General features: G+C 29.6%; 1 protein-coding gene across 1 annotated transcript in view; it reads left to right on the forward strand.

Annotated features, from left to right (window-relative positions):
• Positions 1–13812, forward strand: part of LOC125065297 (phospholipase B1, membrane-associated-like) — a 31878-nt gene that overhangs the window by 621 nt on the left and 17445 nt on the right. The window lies entirely within an intron of this gene.

Genomic DNA, 13812 nt, shown 5'->3' on the forward strand with positions numbered 1-13812 from the left:
ACCGAAAAGGAATAAAATATATAAAACGGACTATATGTATGGTATTATTAAATAAATTAATATTGGCATCAGGTTTAAATATACATCGATCCCAATTGCACTGCAAGTACTGATAGTATTCGCGTAAATAGATTTTAAAATATTCGTGTAGTGGACTCATAATAAACTATGATATAAGATATAAAAAAAAGTATGTATATTAATTGTTCAAAATATGACCACTACGGTTTTTTTATAAATGCTTTGTTTATCGTTCCTGTCGTTTGCGTTATTGTGCACTGATAGGAGACACTTAAAATACAAAAATTTTTATTAGAATAATTATAATACTTTTACATAAATTATTAATATATATATTTCTTAGTTTTATCTAAAAAAAGAGAATATACAACACCAATAGTTTTAATTTAAAATTTCATTTCTTCATACGACCTTTTGACTTAAATGGCGCTCTATTTTTTTTTGCGATCTACAAATAAATATAAAATCAAAAATTGATAATAATTTTGAATGTTTACTTTTGTATATCATATTATATATTTTATGACATTTCAAACGATACTTTTAGCAATAATTAGCAATAATAAATATTATTATTACTAACAAAATAATATTCATTACACTTCGGACATTAAAGCTTTGATTTATAACAAAACTATGAAGTATGTATAACTGTAATAAAACATGGCACATGAAGTAATATTTATTTGTCTGGTAATAATTTTGATGAACAGAAAGTTAATTTTATTGATTACGTTAAATTCAATGAATATTTGCAAAAATATTTCCTATATTTGTCATAATCAATTTGCATTTTTTTATCTGTCGAGTAATTTCTTATTGAAAAAATAAATCTGTCAAATATATTTTTTTTATAATTTCTGACGAAGACTCAGTAAGTTCGTTATTATTTATAGTGTCTCAATTTAGCATAAGTTTTGTTGAAGTTTAAAACAATTTAATCCAAATTTATAAAATTACGGCATTAAAATTTCTCAATCAGAATTGTATAATATCAGCCATTGACTTTAATTTTATTTATATAACACATGAAAAATATTAATTAATTGTAAGTGTTCATTATTATTAATCGTGCTGGTTGTTAAGTACACAGTGCGCGTGCGTATGCGCAAGATATTACGACCCTACGCTATGCAAATCGCATAACAGAATTTCGCTTAAAATTCATGTTTTGTTCTGTTCTTGTTACATAGTTATATAATACAGAGAATTATTTGCGACTTTTTTTCCTCGTTGTTTCGATGAAATACATTTTAAAAGTCGGTTTTCAGAGTTCCTTTTGATTTAAGAACGTCTGTGTTGACAAAGACATAAAAATTACAACTTGTAAATTGGCACTAATTATACAAGTCACTTGCCGACATTAAAGTATTTTTTTTTTTAAATGCTTTGAAATAATTTACTTAAACTTAGATGTTTAATAATTGATTCATATACATTACAAAAGACTTTGTTTGTCTATTCATTTTAAAACCCCTTTTTTACAAAAAAAAAATAAATAAATATTATTATATTTTATTTTTTAAAATTATACATTTCTACTTCTATATGACTATATAAAACTTTTATATTGAAGAAAAAACTTAAAGAAAATAAAAACATCAAATTAAGCTAAGTGACTTTGTTTTATACTATGTAGAGGATTTTATTTATTTTAATATTGCGCTTCAATAAACAAAACGTATTATATACGTAACAAGGTACGGTTTAAATGATCAGAGTATACAAACTCGGATAAGGCAGCTTTTGGCTAAAGCAACGATCGCTATCAGGCAACCGTTGGGAAGAGGACCAATTGTAATTTATGTAGGAAATAAAATAAAGTACATGAATAGAACATATACATTCAAAAACAATTTATTCATGATATTTATAAATTAATTCATACATATATCCGCTATACAAACATACCTAATATATGTGTAAATCGTATAACACTAATAATATATAAATTATAATATCATCCACATGATATCGGTATTGAGGACGATGTTGTACAGTAAAATTTAGTTTTTAGTGCATATTAAATAAAAATGTTTGTCACGCCGAAATATAAATAATAAATATAATTTATTTTGTTAATAATAAACGCAACTAAGTAAGCAACAGTGATAGAGATGAGACTTGAGGCGAAGAAGCGAGTGACAGCACACGAAAGGGTCATGCCGTTGGCCGTCACGGCATACTAGTCGGTCTTTACCACGAGACCCGCCAATGCATACATACACATCATAAATTAGAAACTGCGTTCTCCATTTTGACCACAAAACAAACTACAATAAAATTATAATTGCTTTTTTTCTTGTTGATTTAAAATTAAAGCTGTTAAATTTGCACGGAACCTTTGATAAGCGAGTGAAATTCGCATTTTATAAATACGAAATGTAAATGTCGCTTGTACGATATTTATTATTGCATAATAAACGTGAATATTATTCAGTTTATTCTAAAGGTATTGCTCCGATTTCATTATTGAGCTACTTCCAAAAACGAACATGTTTACATTGCAAATAATTAATGTAAATATATTTATTTTTTATTTTTGAACGTAATTTATGTATGTTGTAATGACGATATTCTGTACTAATTAAAAACAATACAAAAACGTCTTGAAACAAATGTTTTTTTAATGTTTAAGAATTTATTTTTTCATTCGTTTTTTACAATCGTCGTTTTAATAGTTACATACTACAACTTTTTTATTATCTGTACATAATTAAAATAAAAAACTATAGCTTGGATTAGCTGGGAAGGATACATTTTACATAAACTTTATTATTTTTAACTTTGTTATTTCAGCTGTTTCTTAACTGTCCCTGTTTGTCACTGGTTCGTTTTTTTTTGTTGTCTGTATTTAGTTTTTTTTAATAATAAAATAAATTGACCCCAACTACACATTTTATGGCTTTTTTTATTTTACACTGTCTAAGTTATTCTTTGTTCAATATATAAAAAAAAAACTAAATATTTGTTCCTCCTGCGTTACCATTTAATTTAATATTAAGGTATTTAGTTCTCTTGATGTGGCGGGGGGGGGGGCATAATTTTTTTATAAGTTTTCTTAATTGCGTTTACTTAAACTTTACGTTGCATTAAAAACGAACTGTCGTTAAGCTTCTCTCGTTAACTTAAAGAAAACTGTCAACTTATTGCTTCCACTAGGGACACAGAAAGGATGGTTGGGTCATTTTTCACTCAGATAATCGATATTGAGATTTACCGGGGAATTCTTGTCACCGTTCCACGAGTCATGATTTGTACAGCAGCTGTTTTAATTTAGCTTCGTATATTTATTGAAAACCTCAATAATTCTTACGTAAAAAATAATTATTTGAATTGTTGTCAATATTTAATTTACTGTATTTCATTGCCATTAACACCGATTATGAATTAATCAACAAATTTGTATGTAACAAATATGTCTTAAATGTGTAACCTGTCTGACTATTGAGTTTCTTGTTTGATTTGTACCGTAAAATGTTTAAAAACATTTATAGACAATAAATAACAAAAGACAACTCGTCTGAGGAGATACAATAATGAATAAATTAAAATATAGGATATAAAACCCGGTGGTAGATTAACATTTGATTAGACTTATGAAATGACAATTCAAAGGGGTATTCAGTATTTGTACATAGTTACAACCAATCAATTCCCTACTAATGGGCAAAGAACCATTCAGATTACAGATTGTCGCTATGATATGCAGAATTTTAAATGCAAATTAAGTACATGGAACAATGTGATTGGAACACTTGGTAGTAGGGCTCTGTGCAAGCCCGTCTGGGTACGTATCACCCACTCATCAGATATTCTACAGTACTCAGTATTGTTGTGTTCCGGTTTGAACTGTGAGTGAGTCAGTGTAACTACAGGCACAAGGCACATAGCATCTTAATTCCGAAGGTTGGTGGCGCATTGGCGATGCAAGGTTACAGTGCCATTGTATATGGGCATTGGTGACCACTTACCGTCAGGTGGCCCATATGCTCGTCCGCCAACAAATACAATAGAGAAAAAGAAAAGAGAAAAACTCTTTCGGAGTTGAATCTTTGATGTTGCAGAGAAGTTAAGTTAATTCTTACACACATCATGCAAATAAAATTAATGCCTTTCGAGTATTATTTTTTGGGTTTTTGCTTAATCTCTGTTCATAATGAAATTGTTGAAATATTACTTATACTAATATTCCGAAAGAACAAAATTCTGTAATAATTCACTGAGTAACTTTGTAAATTAATTACGGTACTGTAATTTTCGTATTTATTTACACTCTGGGTGTAAGATCAAATGCTAATAATATGTAGCATTTTATATCTTATTTACTATTAAATTACTTTTTAATTCTATACAAAAACCTTTCGAATTACCTCCTTGATCTAGTTGCCGACAGTTTTTTTTCTGAGTCTGAGGAGTTTATTTTCGACCGGGGGGTATTAAATTGACAATCGATAACAATGCTTTTATGTCGAATAAAGATATTTGAATTTTAATTGATAAAAAATTTCATGTTGCATCCATAAATAACAAGTAATTTGATTACAATCTACAGTAATATTCTTATACACGCAACATCGAGTTATATCATAATATTAATATTTTTATAATTGCATTTATTATGAAATTAACGTTGATTTCACAGACGGTACAGACAGGTTATACTGAAATTATCATTGTCTGTTTCACATAATAAAATTAGCGACTTGCCTCACCTCACTCACCTTAACGTACAGCCGCACACATAGTATTTTCCAATATTATTACGCATATTGGTGGCAGATTCGATTTTTAAATTTAAATTATTAAAATATAATTTTGTTACGGACATGCTATTATTTCCGAAAAATCATTTTAATTTTAGGAAATTCTGAGGCATGGAAGCGTGTAACTGTGAACTTAACTCCGTCATTAAGAATTATTTATCTAAATGATTACTCATTGAATTAATGTTTGACGCAAAGCTTATTATATGTAGGTACCGATCAGGGCTTTTGTGTGCTAAACTGCTTTACTCGAGTTTTATTTAAAGCCATTTCATATATTGTACTGCCAAAGAGCATTACTTGGTATTGTTGTGTTCCGGTTGGAAGAATGAGTGAGCCAGTGTAACTATAGTCAAAAGGAACATAATGTCTTAGTTAGGTTGGTGGTGTATTGGCGAGGAATGGTTAATATTTTATACTTCAATTGTATTTTGTTAACGCAATTAAAATTATTCTTGGAAAATAATATTGTCGTTTCTTCTCTGTAGAATCTACATTCCGAATCGGGAGTAAATTTAATTTAATTCACTCTTGCAAAATTCAAATATAAGAGCATACTTGAACAATGTATATTATTTTTGCAATTACCTTAAATTGATACAATGTTGTAAAATTGTTGGTGACTTTCTCAACAACTGTGTACAGCCGAATGCTAATTACTTCAGTGGATCGGCACCTTTATATTATAAATGAAACGGTAAGTATAATTGGACCTTTATTGCATAATCAAAATTGAATCTTTTGTGATTGGATCATGTCTCGAACAGGATGCAGGGATTAACTGCGTTTATAATTACAGTAACCAGATTAGTTGTTTGGTACGTATGGTATAAATCAGTGAATAATTATTAGCCGTCGTGGTTACTTTGTAGTGTAATTAAGTTTTTTATAGCTCCTTACCGCTTTATAAGACAGGACCGAAGTCCTGTGTACAGAAATTATCTGGAAGATAATTATGTGTTTTTGTTAGAAAAAATGGCAAAGGGGTCAAGATCGATTCTGTGACATATATTTGTATCGGATAAGATACGAAAGTAATATTCACGAAAAAATTCACATAAACATAATTATATAAACGTCAAATCACATTAAAAAAAGAAAACAATTATTTTGAATATTTATTATTTTCTATATTGTTATTATTAGGGAACTTCTATTTAATTTCCTCGCTGATTTGAAATCATCACAGACGTGCAGGCCGTGAAGTCAAGCTATTATCGTCGTAATCTCGTTTATTTGAATCGTGACAGATAAGTAAATATCTACGTAGAATAAAGGAAATCCTGAGTGAGAGGAACGAATGGTTTCTATATTACACTGATGTATTTTTTAATTACGTATCTAGGTATATAAAAAAATATTAACTGTACTACCCGGCAGATAAAAAACATTTATGTTTATTGTATTAATATATAATTAAAATGAAATGATTTATATTATTAATAAATAAATATGGATAGTGTTGTTTGGTTATATTTATTAATAAATAAGAACGCCTTTTTTAATAACCCACCACACACAAATACATCAGTTACAAGAGATTTAATCAGATCCTTTGAATATTTTAAATTGATATATATATATATCAGATCCTTTGAATATTTTAAATTGATATATATATATATATCAATTTAAAATATTCAAAGGATCTGATTAAATCTCTATTAATTAATTAAAATCTATTAAAAATTAAATCTCTATAATAAATTATATATATATATATATATATATATATATATATATATGTATTATAAAGTATATATATATATATATATATATATATACTTTATAATACATAAAACAAATAAATTAAAGAAAACCGAAATTTTTTGTACGCATTTTACCTCCACGTAGCGTTTTTCCGTACACACGTACACACGTACGTATATTATTAGACTTGAAATATTATACAGTTGGTATAGGCGTGAAGGTACCTGGCGTAATTATCGATCATCAACATGAAGTGTCAGGTAAGTTTAATTGGACAATTGGCAAGCATTAGTTAATAGTCGATAAAGCCACTTATATGTATTAGAAGAAATTTCTTTAAAACCATCGTACAATTATATTAACTTAATTAATATTAACTTGGTGACACCAGTATTATTTCTTCTTCCAAACACGTAGGCGTCTTTTTTTGTCACATGCTGTTCAACTCTTACATATATACCTAAACCACGACAAACAATATCTCTCGACGTTCTCATCGATATTAAAATGTAAATCACTTCAGTAAAAAATTATATTCAAGGAAAAATAAGAATAAAACATGTTAACTGAAATTTAAAATTCCTTCGTAATGTATATTTCGTAACGATCGTACTGTGAAATTTACGAATGAACCATACGTAAAGTAAACATCACCTTTCATCACGCGATTAGGACAGAAAATCCTTAACTTTCAATAGCCTTGAAGTTGCAACAGATTTAGCGACTGTATGTTATTACTTTATTTGGTAAAAAGGTCATCGCGTCTGTAAGCAACGCATTACGAATGAGAATAGTTAAAATGAGCTTGTAGGGTATTGGTACACTGACATTGGGTTGTATATATGTGTTTTACTTTATGCAATGTGTGCAAGCTGCTCCGGATAAAACGGTCTTGAACATTACGCCCTGGAACATAAAAGAAATGGAAGCCCCGAAAAATTTAAAATATAATTTAAGAATTTTTCAAAAAAAAAAAATTATAATTTATTCAAACTATAGAATTGTAATTGGTTAATTTATAAATGGACTTTGTGAGTCTGAACTTTTTTCTCCACAATATAACGAATGTAACATGCCTATGTTATTTAGTTGGTGGAAAAAAGTAACTACACTAATTTTATTGCTGAAACTTCTAGAATCTATCCATGGTAACTTTAAATTAAATTTATTCTTGTATCATGACTATTCAAAAACACTTGTTATAGCTTACTTAAAAATTAATTAAATATAAAATACCTTCAGATTTGAGGCCTCTTTCACGGGGTGGCCTTAAAGCTAGAGCTCATGTCAAGTTATTCCTCCCTAAATCTGGCCCTGGGTACATTTAAAATTATTATTCCACTGACCATGTATAATTTTATAACGACTCATTTGCATCGACACTTTCGCACACGTTTTCGTCCGACATAAAAAACCGGCAAAGACAAGATGAAACAAATGATGTAAGAAAAAACGAGACATCAGTGTCACCGTACTCGTATACTTTGGTGTGCTCAAAGGCAAATAATGAGTCAAATTTACTTAATGCGATAACCATTTTAAACTTCAGAAATCTTATAGATAATTAAATGAAGTATTGAATTAAAGTACCTATTTTGGCTTCGCATAATTTAATATATTATTACGTTACGTAAGTACATATTACAATATGGTTTTGAACACAGTGTGCGGGCGAAGGATGGTGATATTTGCGTCATAAAAAATATTCCATTCGAGTAATCGAGGTGCTCTCATTCGTAAAATGAATGTCCTTCGGCAAAATTTTCAAGGTCACGTGAAAGTTGCAAGACCGATCTTGTCTCTTGATACTATGCGTAATATTGGTGTTGTTTTGAAGATAGACTATTGTGGAATAATGGAATACAGTAATCAAGTCTAGTTGTACGCAGCCTTGGTGTCTGAACAGGTTTTGCCGCCTATCGTATCGTCTCTTTTTTTGTCTCTATATTTTCTCCGGCATGTCTTTCAAATGTTTTTTACTATTGCTGTCAATAGACCTGTCAATTAGTATTAACCAAATGATAAGTTCAAATCGTTGACATCGTGACATTAGCGGAATTATTCTACACTGAAACCACAATAGCAAACATTAAAAAATATCTCATATTAATAAATGAGGAGATGTTTTTTTTGTATTAACTGAAAAAAATACTAAACCAAGCCCAATACATAACTGTCTGAAGATGTTGAACTTTGTTCATACGTTACCGCATTTTAATTATTATAAATATTGTTATTTTGAAAAAAACAGTTAATGTTGAGTTTCTTGTCGGTTCTGCTCCATCTATATAAAATCTACATTCCGAATCGATGGTTAATTTCGATTTTATGTAATCTTACCTTGAACAGATTATATAAACCAAGAACTGAGTAAATAATATTTTATTTTCATTTCAAGTAACTAATATCAACCAACTTAGATGATAATAACGCGATCTTTGCTAAAATTCTTTTAAACTTATTATTAGTATTTAAAAACAGAATGTGAGTTTTTTTTTAATTGGCAAGAAATTCTTATATCTTGCCAAATAAAAAATAGGGCCGTAGAGCGTATCATTAATACGTATCTCAAGGCTAAAACACTGTAATTACAAGTCTTTCACACGTTTTCATATGACTTTGCTTAAGCGGATATAATCGGTGAAGAAAAAACAAAAAAGAATTAAATATGAAACTATGTCTGAAATCCATTCATAGCTGACACTAAATACGTTGTCTGTTCTCACGTCAACAAACAGAACGTTAGGAATTACGTTTTTGTCATAATATTAGAATTATTTTTGTTGCGGATTGCGTTTTAACTGTTGTAATATTATCACATTATAATCACGGAAACCGTACAACAGTAATGTAGATGATTAATTGGTTATTTTTAAACGCAATAGTCATTAAACCTATTTACATGAGAACAATAGTGCCAACTGCCATGGTAAAGTACCGAGGCATGAGTTCTTTGTACATATTATTCGTGCTTCCAACTACAAAGCGCTAGATGAATTCTTGTAAGCACGAATCCGTCATACTCAATGGTGTTTGTCATAGTCGAGTGAAGTTAGCTCTTTAGTGAGTTAAGCTCTTTCGGTTTATTATAGTTTTATGTTATATTCACTTAGTGGTCGAGCTTATTCTACCGCCAAGCAGCAATGCTTAGTACTATTGTGTTCGGATTTGAAGGGTGAGCCTGTGTGTCTACAAGCATAAGCTAGCTATGTTATAAAATGTAAATGTACGTAATCATTTTAACGCGATATTACATTTCCACACTGAACTATGAGCGATAAGTCAAGCATCCAGTTCACCAATGACTCAATTTCAAATATAATGCCAAAATATTACCGGGAGGCTATTAACGTATAATTATGATCACGCGAATGTTGAACATAATTAATTTTTAAACATAACTTATAATGTAACGTGCATATAATATGCATTAATTATCTAGTTTATCTATTTTTTAATTTAAGATATGTTTTTATTTACAGAGTTTCGCTTTCATTGTGCTATTTTTAAATTTTTAACGTTGTTATACATTCTCACGCGTTTTAGACTAATTGTTTCTTTTCTTTAATTGTGTTTGTATTATTATCACTATAAAGTAATTGTCTTATTTTATTACTAATTATACTAAATACTAACTATTGTTACAGAGTCCTCCGCCATAGTTCTTACTCTAACAACAACTCTGGGGTACCTACTGTTAATGTCAATAGATACTCGCAAAATTAAATTTTAATATATAAATACAAACACTAAATATCAAGCATAATAAAATAGAAAAAATAAATAAAATAAATATACAATTTATATAAAATTAGTTTTCTATGATAAAACTCTAAGGGATATATAAATTAGTAAAAAGTAGTAAAGTTGTCTATGGCTTAATCTTATTGTTTTTGATGAGAATATATTATCTAGCTATGGCTTATACACTGGCGAACGTCTGACGCATGGAAAATTTCTCAGAATGTTTTTGGGATTAATTATAAGCACAGATTAAACACATGACCCAGTATCTACGGGGTCATCTTGGTTTATGTATATTATATTTATGTAAATACTTAATAATATTATAATACATTTTGAAAGGTTAAATCTCATGTTACAGGATAAACTGTTACGTATAAATTGTTTCAAAATCTTAATATTTCAAAAAGTTAAACCGGCTACGGGTCCGCTTCACTTACCTCATAATCGCCGTCTTTGCATCATGCTAACCTGTTCAGGGCATTGATATTTGGTATTCATTGTTTACTGTGTCTAAACTATTATTGAGCGAATTCAAATAATGGCAAATATAGAATAGAACAAGACTTTATATTTATGACAACAAATGAATTTAATTAACAAATATAATTTAAATTGACCCCGTTAAAGTAAACTCGTATTCGTGTTTTTGCATATTTGGTAATCTGCTTTTACTGTATTAATATGTCCTTGTATTCATAAACTGTATTAATTATCTATTGATTGCCCGCCTGGGTATATCCCACTCGTCACATATTCGTGTTCCGGTTAAAGGGTGAGCCGTGACTGGCGATCTAGTGTAACTAAAGGCTCGAGGGATATAATATCTTAGTTACCATGGTTGATGGCACATGGGTATTGGCATTAACAACAAAATACATATAAAATCGTGGCTGTGGTGGACTGTATGCAATACAAAATGAAAAGATTGCATGTTCAAACCCAGGCAATCACCACTGAATTTCCATGTGCTAAATTTGTGCCGATAATGCATCTCGTGCGCGACGCTGAAGAAAAACATCGTCAGGTAGGCCTGTATCTAATTTCAATGAAATTCTGTCACATGTGTGTACACTAAACCGCATTGAAGCAGCGTAATAAGCTCCAAGCCTTCTCCTCAAAAGGCCTTAGTCCAGCCGTGGGACATTTACTGTTACTTCACTTATGGAACCGTCGCGTAATATTTCAACTCCGTAGGATAGTGCTTTTAATTTAGCTTGAAAGATTTGACTCAACACAACTGCCAGTTAAATAAAAGTTTAAAAAAATAATAACGTATACCATAATGTTTTCAATTTACAATTTTTTTCTTTAATAAAAATTAAAAAAACTCAAACAGGTTTTTTTTCCTTTTTGGCCAGAGACCAGACCAAAACCTATAAGCTTGAATTGTTATGATGATGGCAACCAGCCAATACTTTAGATGGGAATGCTTTCAGTTGCTTTTTAGGTTGATTTCAAATTCTGTAAAATCTGAAACGTTCATATTGTTTATGATTAAATTTAACCGGTTTTAAAAAACAATAAATTTGTTTTTAATCCATATCATAAAATACATAAAATTTGATTTTTATCAGCACTTATTAGTAGGTAATTGTGCTTGCAAAATTTCGGCACAATTGGTTACAAGACTTTATCACTCATGATTAGGTTAACGTTAATAAAAACTTGTAAAAAAGCATCGTGATGTACACACTCCTCCTTTTTTATCGCTGGTAAAACGCGTTTTGCATTTCCCCCCAAAAAGGGTGGAGGGTATCTCGGCGGAACCCAGTCTTTTCGACGGGTGTCACATGATCGCTTTCGCATACAAAGACCATCATCAGTATCATAATTTGCGTCGAATAAAAACAAATAAAAAGTTATAATAAATATATATTATGTTAAATTAATCAGCTTTTTATTTCAACTAATTATAATATAAAATACATTTCTTGTATAAGATACGCAGGATACAGGATATAAAATGGATGTATTTAGGATATAGATCGGATATAAGAAGGATTCAAACAAACGTCCTACCAAAATATCTTTATGTCACTAATTTAGATTTGTTAGTTTCTTAGATTTGTAAATTTACGATTCATTGAATTTACGACCTACCGGTCAATTTTAATGGCAAAATAAACTATCAGCATTTCAAATATAATCCTTAGATATGTATGTAAATTTATAAAAAAAATAAACAATATTTGTTTTTCAATTTCAGTACTGTCACCTTTCACACTGACTAATATGTGTATGCACATCAATATAATACACGCAAAAGAATTGCTAAATTCTTGCTTATGTTCTAAACGGTAAGTTATTGATTGTGTGGTACCATCAATCTGCACACTTATTGCGGTATTAAGCAAGAAGGTATTATGAAATTCATATTTCCATATACAGTATCGCCGCAATCATTAATAAATATGTTATGTATTCGCAATAATAGTTTATTTAATTTCTTCTACAATTTCAATTAGAATATTATGAATATATTTTTATCGGTAGCCGGGCAATTGGGACATTAGTTGGTGAGTGGTTACTACTTCCCAAATACATTGTCCGCGTAATTAATTTTAAGCATTCCTTATATCACCCATGCGTTACAAACCTTGGCAACTGAGGTGTTATATTCCTTGTAAAAATACTAATATGTACGTTCGAATTACTTATTCCATGAATTATATGTTCTATTGCTGGGCAAAGGTGTCCTCTCCTCTAAAGGAGTTGGAACTTATTCGTGACACGTGGTCGAATTTAGTCAATCTAAAAACGAGATATTATTATGAGTCTAAATTATGGGCATGAAAAGTCTACGGTGCTAACCAGATTTGATTGCGTGCTCAAGTTAAATTCGCGTTCTATCCGTTGGGCAACCTAGACTTTTAATCATAAAGAATTATACATAAATTATCAAAGGGCATAAAATATATATGAAACGAAAATCTTTAGTGGCTTTTCTAAACATATAAAATTATGAGTCAGTATATTATATTTATATGTGACGATATTTTTGTCAATACTATCGATTAGAGCTCATACGACTTATATAAAAAATCAATATAAATTATATTGAAAATGTAATTGTAATTTAGAAGACAGGTTGAACATTGTCTATAGATATTAAAGCATAAAATTTTAACTACAATGATTACACGGTACAGTAAACAATCCTGTGTGTCTCATGTTACAGTTTATGCGATTTTCATCAAATTTATAAGATTAATACAATAAAATAAGGTTCATAATAGCTCGCGACTAATCAAGAAATTGGTGTTAGTATTCTTCTAACCGCTTATTATCTCGTACAACCTTTACGTAAAATTACGTTTATATTTAAAGCTCTTAAGCAATACGCGAATTAATATTATATTGTACAAAATGTACATAAGGAACATTGGTTCCTTAATGCCGAGAAAAGCAAGTGGAACACTTGATCTTTAACAGAACACCACTGAATTTTTAAAATCCTAATGTGCGGTCTAAGGAAACAAGTATCACATAAAATTCTGTATATCTGTGTCCACTCATGAGGAAAGGTGCAGCAGTGTGTACCTGTGCAAATTTATCAGCACCTTATCAT

Source organism: Vanessa atalanta, chromosome 7 (assembly GCF_905147765.1).
Source record: "Vanessa atalanta chromosome 7, ilVanAtal1.2, whole genome shotgun sequence".
Lineage (NCBI taxonomy): Eukaryota > Metazoa > Arthropoda > Insecta > Lepidoptera > Nymphalidae > Vanessa > Vanessa atalanta.